This window comes from Rhinopithecus roxellana, chromosome 6, assembly GCF_007565055.1.
Source record: "Rhinopithecus roxellana isolate Shanxi Qingling chromosome 6, ASM756505v1, whole genome shotgun sequence".
NCBI classification, from domain to species: Eukaryota; Metazoa; Chordata; class Mammalia; order Primates; family Cercopithecidae; genus Rhinopithecus; species Rhinopithecus roxellana.
In genome coordinates this window covers 88,625,820-88,640,808 of record NC_044554.1, presented here as the reverse complement: position 1 = coordinate 88,640,808, position 14,989 = coordinate 88,625,820, and the positions used below count along the sequence as shown (strand labels likewise).

At 37.9% G+C, this 14,989-nt stretch overlaps 1 long non-coding RNA gene across 1 annotated transcript in view; it reads right to left on the bottom strand.

Annotated features, from left to right (window-relative positions):
• Nucleotides 1–14,517, bottom strand: part of LOC104660680 — a 67,233-nt gene extending 52,716 nt beyond the window's left edge. Inside the window, exon 1 of the long non-coding RNA XR_747738.2 lies at nucleotides 14,432–14,517. This is a non-coding gene — a long non-coding RNA (uncharacterized LOC104660680). The remainder of the gene's footprint in view (nucleotides 1–14,431) is intronic.
• Between the last annotated feature and the right edge of the window lie 472 nt (nucleotides 14,518–14,989).

The following is a 14,989-nucleotide window of genomic DNA, read 5'->3' as shown; positions in this document are numbered from 1 at the left end:
CCATCTTAATAGAAAGACACATTAGTTGAAAGCCTGGGTATTAGATTGGAAACTGTGCAAATCAGTTAGCCTGCAGCTACAGATCTGAAAAGTGAGTTCGACCATTACATAAGTGGAGTCAAAGAAGGGTCAAAGGTAATTCATATACCCAATATCTGGAAAGATTTCACCTTTCTTACCCCTCTCATTCATTAAACAAATGTCCACTGAACGTCTACTGCCTGCAAGACCTTGATCTAAACAATGACTGAGTAAAGAGAAGAAAATGAAATTAAGTTAATTTTAGGTAATTAGAAAAAAGGAAAAATAACAATGTAACAAAGACTCAGAAGAAAAGTATAAGGTTAGGAAATATTTACTGCAAGATTTAGAAAACAATTTCAGAAAACTAACTGGTATATTAAGAAGAGTGTAAATAGAAATAACCTCAATGAATAGGGGCAAATTATTCTGGAAATAAGAGAAGATGAGATTAAAAGGTAACAAAATGAGAACTGACTACAGAGAAAAAACATACAATGAAAATTGAAAATTATTCTGAAAATAAGAGAATAAGGTGAGATTAAAAGTTAACAAAATAAGAACTGACTACCGAGAAAAAACATACAATGAAAATTGAAAGTCAGTAGACATGCAGAATAGGAATTGGCAAATCATTATGATTTACAAAGGAGACACCTGAATTGTACATAACCAGAAATGCTACACAAAGCAATAATCAAATATATCATCTAATACAACTTTTCTGAGCAGAAGAAAGACCTGGAGATTTGATGAACTCACTACATTCCAGATAAAAATTATTGAAAATTGGCCCACACTTGTAAACCTCTTGGCAAAACACTTGAATTGCAAAAATAAAGAAAATATTCTCGTTTGCAGGAGGGAAAATCAGTTTCCTATGATGGAACAAGAACCAGGGTAGCCTCAGACATCTCTGTATGTTGAATTTGCATCTCTATATGCTAGATGTCAGTGAAGCTACATCTACATTTTTAAAAAGGTGTTGTCTTTGACACCGTGGTTCAAAGTTGTTTTTTTCAGAAAACAGAGGCATGTATTCAAACTGTCATGAGAATAAGATGTGGCCAAAATTAAATGTGGTTCTATCTCTCATAACAAGTCTTAGAATGATGCATCACATCAACTGTCTGTGAACAAATGTATTTTGTTGGCATGGGAACAAAAGAATTAGTCTGAATTTTGTAAATAAACTTTGGTTATTAAAATTACTCAAAACAAACCAGAATCATAACCGTTAAACATGAAAAGTCAATAGAAGTTTTTGAATTAGAAAAAAATGTGTTATAACCTAAGAATTTTATACCTAGCTAAGTTGGCTTTCATGTATGACCAACAAAGATAAATTTTCAGAGTCAAGTGTTCAAAATATTATATGACATATATTTTTAAAGAATAATTGGTTGAAGACATACTACAACCATTTAAGAGTTGAAAGAAAATTAGGTGATTAAGCATTTAAATGTGATAGCATAACAATTAATATAGAGATGCCCAAGCAGAGGAAATAAAACAATAAAGACAAGAGCTGAAATCAATGAAATTGAAAAGAAGAAAACAATAGAGAATATTAATAAAGCCAAAAGTTGGTTCTTTGAAATATTGATTATATTGGAAAATCTATAGACAAACTGACAAAGAAAAAAATAGAAATGATGTTAATTACCACCATCAGAAATGAAAGAGGGAGTAACAATACAAACATCATAGACGTTAAAGAAATAATATGGGAATACTGCAACAACCCTATGAATAAAAATTCAGCAACTTAGATAAAATGGCCTAATTCCTTGAAAGCCACAAACTGCCAAAACTCACCCACAAAGAGATAGATAATATGACTAGTACTATATGTAGCAATGAAATTGGGTAGTTTAAACCCTTCCTCAAATGAAAGCTCCAGGCTTACATAATTTCACTGGTAAATTCTAACATGTAAAGAAGTAATAGTAGCAATTCTACACATTTTTTTCCACAAAATAGAAGAGAATAAAAACCTTCCCAAGTCACTTCATGCAGCCAGCAGTAACCTGATACCAAACCAGACAAAGATAATATAAAAACATAAAAAAAGAAAACTAAGAACAAGTATCCCTAATGAATATAGGCAAAAAAAGCCTTCAACAAAGCACTCTCGAATCAATTCCAGCAACTTATTAAGGGACTGATACATTACCAGTAGGATTTTTTTCTTGTATGTTCCTCCAATGAAACAAGTGAGTTTTAGTTTTATTTTAGAAATACAAAGCTAGTTTAACATTCAAAAATCAATCAATGTACTCTACCATACAAACCTACTAAAGAATGAAAATTATATGATCATACATAAACTGCTGTGGAAAAGGCATTTGATAAAATTAAACACAAAAAAAATCCTAAGACTAATAAAGTTTAGTAAGATCACAGGATAAAAGGTTAACATACACAAATCAGTTGTATTTCCATATATTAGCAATCAACAATTGGGAACTGAAAAAAAAATTAAATGTCATTTAAATAGCTCAAATAAAAGAGAAATACTTAGGTATAAAACTAACAAAACATGTGCAGGATCTGTATATTGAAAACTACCAAATCCTTCTGAAATATCGAGGAAGACCTATATAAATGGAGACACCATATTCATGAATTGGAACACTCAACACAGTCAAGATGCCCATTCTCTCCAAATTGATCTGTAAGTTTAGCTCCATTGCAATCAAAACCTCTGGGAGATTTTTGTAGGTATAGATGGGCTGACTCTAAAACTCATACAGAAATGCAAATAAACTAGAAAAACCCAAACAATTTTGAAAAAGAAGAAGAAAGTTGGAGGACTCACACAGAAAATAGACCCATATAAATATGATCAATGTATTTATTTTTCTTTTTTGAGATGGGGTCTCACTCTGTCACCCAGACTGGAGTGCAGCGGCACAATCTTGACTCACTGCAACCTCCACCTCCTGGGTTCAAGCAATTCTCCCACAATTTACACAGATTTGTACATATGTTAAAATTTATAGATTGCCTCCAAAAAAAGTTAATTTTACAGTACTATTAATTTTATTAAATGTTAAAAATTAAAACACTAGCAGGTACTATACAAATGAATTAATAAAATTTATACATAGTGTTCTAAGTTTAGAATGCAGGCATGTTTCAATGTTAGGATATCTCTAAGTGTGATCTATTTACATTAATTAAAAAATAAAACATGCTTAAAATATATGATAAAATGTAAAACCCATTCTTCATAAAATTCTTAATAAATATTATCAGTCTTAAAAATAGTAATAAACTTATTTAAAGAGACAAGGAATATCCACTTAAAATCAACAACAAACATTTTATATAGCAATGAACAAGAGTCATGTCTCTCCAAGTTAGAAATAAGATGATAGAGCCTGCATGACAGAGTGAGACCCTGTCTCAAAAAAGAAAAAAAGAAAGAGAAAGAAAGAAAGAAAGAAAGAAAGAAAGAAAGAAAGAAAGAAAGAAAGAAAGAAAGAAGGAAAGAAAGAAAGAAAGAAGAAAGAAAGAAAGAAAGAAAGAAAGAAAGAAAGAAAGAAAGAAAGAAAGAAAGAAAGAAAGAAAGAAAGAAAGAAAGAAAGAAAGAAGAGAAGGAAGGAAGGAAGGAAGGAAGGAAAGAAAGAAAGAAAGAAAGAAAGAAAGAAAGAAAGAAAGAAAGAAAGAAAGAAAGAAAGAAAGAAAGAAAGAAAGAAAGAAAGAAAGAGAAAGAAAGACCGGGAGGGAGGGAGGGAGGGAGATAGGTTTGTTGTTATCAGGATTATTAATATTGTACTCAAAAGCACAGTCTGCCAAAGGTTGGGTTTTCTGAAAGCAGGTGTCACGGCAGGGCTTGGGGTAGAAGATGTTCATTATGGATCAAAATCTGTGAAGGGCAGGAGTGGGAAGCAGGACTTCTTAAAGAAAGAGAATAGACTGTGATTCAGCCCAGCAAAGCCTTGGCCAAGCTAGTGGTAGCTCTGGAACAAGTGTTCCTCACCTGGCCTTTCTACCCCATCTTACTTAGAGAGCCATACAAGCTGCCTAGGAAGGTTTGCTCTGAGTGAGCTGGCCTACCTGGAGGAGTCCTCACCAGCTGGAGACACTTTACTGACCGCACTCTCTGCAACTGCACAGCATGGGGGTTCTGGGTGGTACCTTTCTTAGTCTGCAACAGGAACCATCCAACTTTTTTTAGTATGGAGCCATGTAGCAATTATTTTAGGCTTTGCTGGCCAAGAGACAACATGAAAGATATAAAGAAAGTTCTTCATAAAAACCATTTTGAAATGTGAAAATGATTCATGGGTCATACAAAAAGAGTAGACAGATGGATTTGGACTGTGGCTCATAGTTTACCAATCCCTGATCTACTTATTACACAGCCATTGCAATAAGAAGAAATAACAATCATAGAAACTGAAAAGAGGAGGAAAAATGATTACTTCTGATGATATATCTGTCTTTCAGAAAAATCCAAGGAATTTATTCAACTATTAAAATTCAGAAATATGGATAACTATAGAATACTGCAATACCACTAAACCTGAACCTTAATTCATTTAAAGCTAGTGGTTCTCAAATTTTTAATTTTAAATCAAATTTTAAAGTACATCTTCTGGGAAGATTTTCAAATGCAGATTCTGGGATCCCACCTCAGATTTTCTTTTTCTTTTCTTTTCTTTTTTTTTTTTTAAATTATACTTTAGGTTCTAGGGTACACGTGCACAACGTGCAGGTTTGTTACACATGTATACATGTGCCATGTTGGTGTGCTGCACCCATTAACTCGTCATTTACATTAGGTGTATCTCCTAATGCTATCCCTCCCCCATCCCTCCACCCCACGACAGGCCCCAGTGTGTGATGTTCCTCACTCTGTGTCCAAGTGTTCTCATTGTTAAATTCCCACCTATGAGTGAGAACATGCGGTGCTTGGTTTTCTGTCCTTGTGATAGTTTGCTCAGAATGATGGTTTCCAGCTTCGTCCATGTCCATACAAAGGACATGACCTCATCCTTTTTTATGGCTGCATAGTATTCCATGGTGTATATGTGCCACATTTTCTTAATCCACTCTGTCATTGATGGACATTTGGGTTGGTTCCAAGTCTTTGCTATTGTGAATAGTGCCGCAATAAACATACATGTGCGTGTGTCTTTATAGCAGCATGAATTATAATCCTTTGGGTATATACCCAGTAATGGGATGGCTGGGTCAAACGGTATTTCTAGTTCTAGATCCTTGAGGAATCGCCACACTGTCTTCCACAATGGTTGAACTAGTTTACAGTCCCACCAACAGTGTAAAAGTGTTCCTATTTCTCCACATCCTCTCCAGCACCTGTTGTTTCCTGACTTTTTAATGATCACCATTCTAACTGGTGTGAGTTGGTATCTCATTGTGGTTTTGATTTGCATTTCTCTGATAGCCAGTGATGATGAGTGTTTTTTCATGTGTCTGTTGGCTGCATAAATGTCTTCTTTTGAGAAGCGTCTGTTCATATCCTTTGCCTACTTTTCATTGGGGTTGTTTGATTTTTTCTTGTAAATTTGTTTAAGTTATTTGTAGATTCTGGATATTAGCACTTTTTCAGATGGGTAGATTGTAAAAATTTTCTCCTATTCTGTAGGTTGCCTGTTCACTCTGATGGTAGTTTCTTTTGCTGTGCAGAAGCTCTTTAGTTTAATTAGATCCCATTTGTGAATTTTGGCTTTTGTTGCCGTTGCTTTTGGTGTTTTAGTCATTAAGTCCTTGTCCATGCCTATGTCCTGAATGGTATTACCTAAATTTTCTTCTAGGGTTTTTATGGTTTTAGGTCTAACATTTAAGTCTTTAATCCATCTTGAATTAATTTTTGCATAAGGTGTAAGGAAGGGATCCAGTTTCAGCTTTCTACATATGGCTAGCCAGTTTAAATAGGGAATCCTTTCCCCATTTCTTGTTTTAGTCAGGTTTGTCAAAGATCATATGGTTAAACAAATGGAAGAGCATTCCATGCTTATGGGTAGGAAGAATCCAGATCGTGAAAATGGCCATACTGCCCAAGGTAATTTATGGATTCAGTGCCATCCCCATCAAGCTACCAATGACTTTCTTCACGGAATTGGAAAAAATGACTTTAAAGTTCATATGGAACCAAAAAGAGTCCACATTGCCAAGACAATCCTACGCCAAAAGAACAAAGCTGGAGGCATAATGCTACCTGACTTCAAACTATACTAAAGGCTACAGTAACCAAAACAGCATGGTACTGGTACCAAAACAGAGATATAGACCAATGGAACAGAAGAGAGCCCTCAGAAATAATACCACACATCCACCCCAGATTTTCTAATTCAAGAGTTGTGTGCTAGAGGTCCCAAGAATCTGCATTTCAAAACAAGCCCCAGTTGATCCTAACATCAGTGGTCCATAATTTAAGAAGTTCTGTTTTAATTCTTTATAGTAATCTTCTCTAAATGGGTGTTTCTTAAACTTTGGGAATTTTAAATACCTGTGAGAATTATATAAAAGTTATGAATCTTCCCAAATTTACCCATTTATCAAAGGACACAAATCTTCTTACTGCAATGTAATCTTTAGAGGATAGGTATTAGCATAGCTTCACTTGAATAGAGGACTTAGGCTAAATAGAAATACTGAATTATATTTGCTCAAATTTTGAAAATCAGTTGGGAGAAACTGGGGTGGAAACAGTAAAATAAAATAGAGAATTAATGCCCAGTGGTTGAGTTCAAGTCTTTTTGTGTAGACAAGTTTGGGTTTTCTGGAGGCAGCTTCCCTGATCTTTTCTCCTCAACACCACCGCCATGCCACCATAATTCATAACCACATTCATATCTCCATCCCATCTTATGCCTTGCAAATACTTTCCCGGGATTATTTGCATTTTAAAAGCTGGAAAAAGCTAATGAACTACTGAAAAGGATTAAATTCCAATGGTAGAGCTTGGAAGAGAGAGATGGGTGCATATCTCACAGGCAAGGGCACCATGTCAATGCTTTTTAAATTCCAGCATACAGGTGGGTCTACATTCTCCCTGTTCTACCTATTTTTAAGGCCAAGCATGATCCAGTTTGCAAAATTTTTTTCCTTGAACTAAATGGAATCTCATTTGAAACTGCAATGATCCAGCTCATGGATGTTGACTTCCAATGAGATAATGCATGTAGAGCAGAAAATGTGATTTTAAGTAGTTAGGACAGATTCAATAAATGTTAGGTGCTATTATTGTGGATGTTGTTGATTCAACTGAACATCAGTTCAGCAGCCTACATTTAGATGTAGATCATATTCTTGGTGGTTACCCAATGTTGATGTAGATAGGTATTCTGGTGTTAGGGCACAGAATTCATACTCCAATGGACTCGTGGTCTAGAAGGGGAGAGGGCCAGTAAACACATAGGAGCTGGGCAGTGACAGGTGCTTTACTGGGGGATTATTCTACTGACAGGATGGCCCAAGGAGAGAATGGACAACTCAGCCTGCAAGGAGTCATGGGGGAATTTGTCATCAGAATAATAGAGCTGGTTTTCTGACATAATACAGAGTTACATTTAATTGTCAAATAAATTATACAATAATTTAGTACTTTTAAGGAGCAAAGAGGTAAAGATCAATTTGAAATTGTACAGTCAAAGAAGGCCTTGGTGAAACACACAAGCACTGTGTTTTCCAAGTTTGGAGATTTTATAAAGGACTGACACTTCAAATAAAATCAAGGCATAACCATCAGCTTGACAAATTTTAATCATGCCAAGTAAGGGTTAAAAAGAAAAAAAAAGCAACCATAACTCACTTCCACTACTTTAGTAAAAATAAATTACATTTTAATTCTAAAAGTATAATGTTAGAATAAAAGGGAGTCTAGTAAATTGACTAGATTAAGCTTTTTGAAGAATTCATCATGTTTTTCTCACATTTCCCCAGACAGGAAAACCTCCTTGGGAGTTGGCACAGGCTTTGAGCCACCACCTGGGAAGGCTGGTCAGTGATGCGACAAGAGGGGCAAGGGCTGCATTCTGAGTTCTGGGCTCCAGTCCTGGCTCTTCACTTTGTGTCTGTGTGGCTTTGGACAATGACACTGAATTCTTTCTTGGTCTCGGTGCACTTATCTTTCCCCACAGCTACCTCTTAAAGCTGTAGAAAGGTGCAGAAGAGATTATACAAGTGAAATTGTGTTGCTGACTATTATTTTAATTCAACAGATGATTAAGAAGAAGTAGCATGTTGCTAAGTCTGAATAGGTAGCTCATATTTGGACAGCCCAAGGGGAGGCTGGAGTATAGTTCAGCTTGAACTCCATGTACCTGGGGTCATGTTTGACCCGTGGGCAGGTGCTCCAGGGCAAGGAGTAAGTGACAAATACAACTGGAAATTTTCATTGGGGGCAGAAAGTCGGGAGAAAGGCTTTGGACTTTATCCTAAAAATAATGGGAAACATTGAAATGATGGGAAGATTGGGGAGAGTAAAATGACAAAAAGAGAGTTTTAATGTCAGTATAATGTATTTTTAAATATGTAAAGGGACATTTGGATTTTTTACGATTATTACTTGGGACTGTGTTCACATAATCTCACAGTTGACTGAACACTCCCCTTTGACCTCTCCCTCCTTGGGGACCAACTCAGGTTTAATTGAAGCTTTTGTCTCTATCTCTGCCTTTGACAGCTGGGAGAGTAGCAGGGGTTTGGCTAATTAGCATTTAACTGTTCACTAATGTTCCCGTGGTTTTGTCAATCACAATCTAGTTTAAAATGGATTCAGACTTTTCAAAATCTTGAAAAAGGATGCTGTGTTAGAGCTGATTCCATTTTTTGAAAGGATTAAGGCAAGAATCAAATCCACCTTTATAATCTTTTCAGTCACATCTTCCAACAAAATGATATTTTGAATTGGAAATATGCTGCAATCATCTTTAGATGCAGGGGCTATGGAAGGAGAGTTAAAAATGAGCTGAAAAGTCTCCATCCATGGAGACCTGAGATCTTAGATCTTCATTTAAAGTAACCCACCAGGGACGTGCTCCTCTTTGCTTCCCAAGTGGCTTTAGAGACATGAGGAGATAAACCTCAATATGCTAGGGTAAGCCCCTGAAGTTTGCTATTAATAAAAGATACCATTGAACATGATTGCCTGCTTTTATTCATTCAAGCAGTCAGTCATTCAATGAATATTTACTTTTTTGGTGTCAAGCAGTGAACTAACGCTGAGAATAGAAATGGAAAGATCTTGCCTCTAAGGAAGCTGATGTTTTATTACCTACTGGGCACAATGTCCAATATTTGGGTGATAGGTACATGAAACCCAGTCCCCACCATTATGCATGTGATACCCATGTAACGAGAAAGCACATGTATCCCCTGAATCTAAAATTTTTAAAAAGAAGAAGCTGGCCAGGCATGGTGGCTAATGCCTGTAATCCTAACACTTTGGGAGGCCAAGGTGGGGGGGATCACTTGAGGTCAGGAGTTCGAGGCCAGCCTGGTCAACATGGTGAAACCCCGTCTCTACTAAAAATACAAAAATTAGCTGGGCATGGTTGCGGGTGCCTGTAATCCCAGCTACTTGGGACGCTGAGGCGGGAGAATTGCTTGAACCTGGGAGGCGGAGTTTGCAGTGAGCTGAGATCAAGCCACTGCACTCCAGCCTGGGTGACAGAGCAAGACTCCATCTCAAAACAAAACAAAACAAAACAAAAAAACAAAAGAAGAAGCTGACGTTTTAGAGGGGAGACAGGCATCTAAACAATTACCATACTATGCAACATAATGTACGTGTCTTATGCAACACAACGCCTTAATAAGGTTCAACATGGGGCAACAGGAGCGCAAAAGAAAGATGTGTCCTGAGACAGCTGTTTAGCAAAGACTGCAAAAAGGAGGTAGTACTTTGACTGGGTCATGAAGGATGACTGGGAGTTTCCCAGATGAAAAGTAGAGGCAGAGAATTCTAGGCAGAGGGAACAGCATTTTCAAAAGCCTAAAACAAAATGGAAGCCCACACGTATTTTATACGTCATGTTCAGGAATTTGGATTTGTACTATACTAGAGCAATGTGTCAAATCATGCCACTTAACTAGATGTGTGATATTAAGTTAATTACCTGAGCTTTCTGAAACTTAGGATTCTCATCTGAAATAGAGGCAACCAAACATCAAAGTGCTAGCATGCTGTCTGACATAGAGAAGGTGCTTGAGTCCTGTTGCTTATAAAAGTAGCTTAAACAAAATAGGCATTTATAGCTCTTCCACATAAAACAGTACAGAAGCAGGAAGGCCAGAGCTGATATGGCACCACTGAAGACCTCAGGGACCCTGTCTCCATTATTCTAGACTATGGATGCTCTCTTCAGGATATCCTCATATCCAAAGTGGTTATTAGAGCTCTCTAGCAGCAAGAAGAAAGGGCACAGGAGAGAACTTATCAACTAGAGGAACTATAAGCTCTTAGCAGCTTTTCTGGAACCTCCCTCCCACCACCACCATGCTTTAACCCTTCCATCTCATCATATCAGCTTTTGCATGGGCATACTTTGCTTCAGGAAGCCTGGGGTATAGAGTCTTTTAGGGGGGCACATTTCCATACCAAAACAAACCAGGGCTTTGCTGTTAAGAAAAAAGGAGAGCATGAACATTGGGGGACCACTTAAAGTTACTGCCATAGTGCTCAACAAATGTTGGTTTTATTTAATTCCTTGGCAAGTCAGCACAGTTTAAAAGCAAAAGATGAGTTTTGAAGTCAAATCCACCTGGGTTCATACCCCAGATCTGGCACTCATTCACTATATAAACTTAGGCAAGTCACTTTTAGCTCTCTGAGCTTCAGGTTTATCAACTATAAAATGAAGGCAAGAATGCTGATCTCCCAAGTCATAGAACATCTGGTACATGGATGGTATGTAGTAGAAAAGGGTTCTTTCTAGCTTTCCACCCCTCTCTCCCAACCCAGCAGAAACCTAGGGCATCAGGCCCAAGTCCAGCTCATCCATCAGTTGTCCTTCATTGTCTGTGGGAGAGCAACACCAGAGTCAGGATCTTATGAATGAACCAAACCAAAGTCAGATGGAGAGTTCCAGTTAAGCATCTGAAGGAGGCAGGCAGAGAAGGATCAAGGTGTAAGTCACGAGGATGCAAACCAGAGAAACAAGATCATAGCAAGAGGGTGTGGGAGACACAATCTAGAGACATTCCCACAACTAGAGGAGCAGGATGTGATGTCCCATGGGGGAGGGAACTCTGATTTGGAAATACTAATGGGGAATTATTAAGTACTAGATTATGTTAAGTAAAGCTTGGATCTTGTGAGAAATGGACTTGGTCTTAAATAAAATTCTTAGGTATGTGGTCTGTCTGGGAGAGGGCTGAAGGACGCAAGCACAAATGCATCTAATAGTGGTATCTAGGGTCTAGTGACCTTTGAAGAAGTCTGCAAAAAGCATGGAAAATGAGCAATTTACTTCATGAATATCTTAGTCCCTCGTATTTCACTTTGAGAAACAGAAACTCATACATACTAAGTAATTCAAATAAAATGGAAGTTTATGGAGTAGATACAACTGGCAAGCTTATGGGCATACAAGATCAGAGCAGACATGGATGGGTCTCTGGGAACACAAGGGGCCTGGACATTGTCAGGCGGGATGAAGGCTGCTTCTTACTCATTCTGCTTCTCTCTACCCACCTGCTTCCTCTGCTGTTTCTCTTGGCACATTGGCCTTTTCTGGTTACTCATAGCTTGCGAGCTATTTCTTAACCCCAACTCTATGCAGCATTCCATTGCCATGGTGATGACTGAAGCTCTGACTCCACAAGTCTCTTAAGTTTAAATGTTCACATCTTACAACATAATTTCCAAGGCTTTAGCTAAATCTTAGAGGTTGAAAATCTTAATTTGGCTGGGCGTGGTGGCTCACACCTATAGTCCTAGCACTTTGGGAGGCTGAGGTGGGCGGATCACCTGAGGTCAGGAGTTCGAGGCCAGCCTGACCAACATGGAGAAACCCCGCCTCTACTAAAAATACAAAAGTAGCTGGGCGTGGTGGTGCATGCCTGTAATCCCAGCTACTTGGGAGACTGAGGAAGGAGAATCTCTTGAACCCAGGAGGTGGAGGTTGTGGTGAGCTGAGATTGCACCATTGCACTCCAGCCTGGGCAACAAGAGTGAAACTCCATCTTAAAAAAAAAAAAAAGTAAAGAAAAATTGACTGAGGCTGGGTGCAGTGGCTCATGACTGTAATCCCAGCATTTTGGGAGGCCTTGTCTCTAAAAAAAATAAAAATAAAAAAATAAAGGAAATCTTCTTAACTCAGATTAAAGATTGGCTCCCCTGAGTCAGCTTTCCACTCCTCATCTAATCACCTGGGGCTAGAGAATAGAGCAGGGTCTCATAGTTCTGTGGAGAGCCACATTCCTATTTCTCCTAAAGTCCTTGTATGTATAAAGAGTAAGATCCTATTCCCTTTTCTCCTAAAGTCCTTATATGTAGAAAGAGTAAGATCAAGACTTAAAGTTACAGTTGCATAGCTAAGATGTGCCCAATAGCAGCACCACACCCAACCACAATCACAAGGACTATTACCATCACCACCACCCATGGAGTCACTAGTGTGACTCCCTCCATCTCTACAACACTCACAGCACAATCACTATTACAGCAACCACTACTACCATCACCACCACCTCCATCATCATTACCACCATTATCAACATCACCACTTATAATCACCACAATCACTCTCACTACTACCCTGCTCACCACCATCCCCACAACAATCATCTGTCACTATTATCACCAGCACCATTACCACTACTAATACTACTTCCTCCATTTCTGAAATCATCCACACCTCTACCATTGCCACCAACACCCCTACCAACACCATTACCACCACCACCTCCATCATCATCATCACTACCGCCATCCAACTATCTCTCCTACCATCACCATTATCGCTATTACCAAGATCATCTCCATCACCACTATCATCACCATCAGCACCTTCCTCATAACCATCACAAGCCCCCTTTATAATTACCATCATTATCACCACCACCACTATCAGTCTCAATTACCTCCATTAGTACCATCACCTCCACTATTTCACCTCACATCCCTCATAATTATCCCCACTCTCACCATTACTACCACCACTAACACCATCTTGAACATTATCATCGTTACTATTAACACCACCTTTGCCATCACTATCGCTATATCTACCACCACCTCCATTATCACTACCTCCATCATCACTGCTATCTCCACCATCATCACTACCACCAGGCATCTCTGCTACCACTAACTATGAAAATGTAGACTGGAAAACAAGATTTCTACTATGGGTAAACTAATCTTGAAGAGAGAGGAGGTGGAAGTCAGATGGGTGACTGTGAATTTTCTAAGTACATCAGTGTCAATAATTATTTGTAGTTATCTAGTACTGAAAACTTAGCATCATTTTGTCCTCCATATCCAATGAGTCACTGAGTACCATACATAGTCATTTCTGATTTGCCTACATCACTTCCTACTTCTCTATTTCTGCTGCCACCATCCCTCATTTCACAAACGGATGATCACAATTTTTTCCTAGCTGGCTCTCTGCCTCCAGTCTACCTATTCTCAAAGCATTTTTCATGTCCTGCCAAATTAATCTTTCTAAAATCTTGATTTCATTACTTTTTTGCTTTGCTCAAAATCTATTGACCAAATTTTCCCATCTAGAACGAGAAGCTCTAGATCCAGATTCCTTTGCCAGCCCTATTTCCTGTGACTCTCCTGGAACTTTGGGCTCCTGCTAGGCTGGTGTCCTCATTAGTCTTTCAAACCTAGCATGGTCTCCACACCATGACTCAAACATGTCCTCTATTTGGTCTGTCTTCTACAATCCTCTGTTTCCATACACATTCTACTTCTCAAAGCTTGACTTAAAATGGGGAGATATATGTTAAAGAATCCAAAGCAGCAGATTCATAGGATGAACAACTCAAGAGATCTAATATACAGCATGAAGATTATGGTTAATAAAATTGTATTGTATTTGGGACTTTTGTTAAGTAGATTTTAGCTGCTCTTGTCACAGATGTACACATATACGAGTAACTATGTGAGATGATAAGTATATTAATTTGCTTCACTGTAAGTGAACATTTTACTATCTAAATGTATTCAATACCATCACGTAAACCTCAAATATACACAATAAAATGTATTTAAAAACAAACAAACAAACAAACCTGAGCTTAAATCATACACGTATGAAATTTAAGAGATTCCTCTTAAGCATATTAGGGAACTCAGCTTCAAGATTACAGACAAAGTCCCCACCTTAGACTCTGTATCTCTTGAGTCCTAAGATGATTAAAAATCAATAAAGACATAAACCTGTAGCAGCCAAGAGAATGGGAGGGTACTCACCAACATACAAGAAGTTTTAATGAATTTTCAGAAGACGAGAAGTAAATGGAGAAGCATTAGTGGCTTGCAGCAGAACAGAAGAAAGAGCAGCCTTGAGAAAGCTGCAGGAATTTGAAAGCAGCAGAACCATGTAACCCCTGGACACAGAGTCAATGCACTCAAGAATGGAAACAAGGAGCAGGGCCAAAACCCAGGGAGACTGAGAGAACTATCAACGAAATAGTAAACATCTCCACTCTTGCACAAAGCTCAGGCCAACAGGCATTTATCCCCAGTCAAAACACAAGAGCATTTTTCTAAAAAAAAAAAAAAAAAAAAAAAAAAAAAAAAAAAAAAAAAAAAACAAACAAAACAAAAAGAAAAGAAAAGAAAAAGAAAAAGAGAATAACCACAGGGTACCTGCTGTGGCTTGAATGTGGTCCTCAAAGTTTATGTGTTGAAAGCTTCATCCCCAATGCATCAATATTAAGAGGTGATTCGGTTAGGAGGTCTTCACCCTCATGAATAGAGTTAAATGGTTACTGTGGGAGTGGTTAGTTATCATGAAGTGGGCTCCCA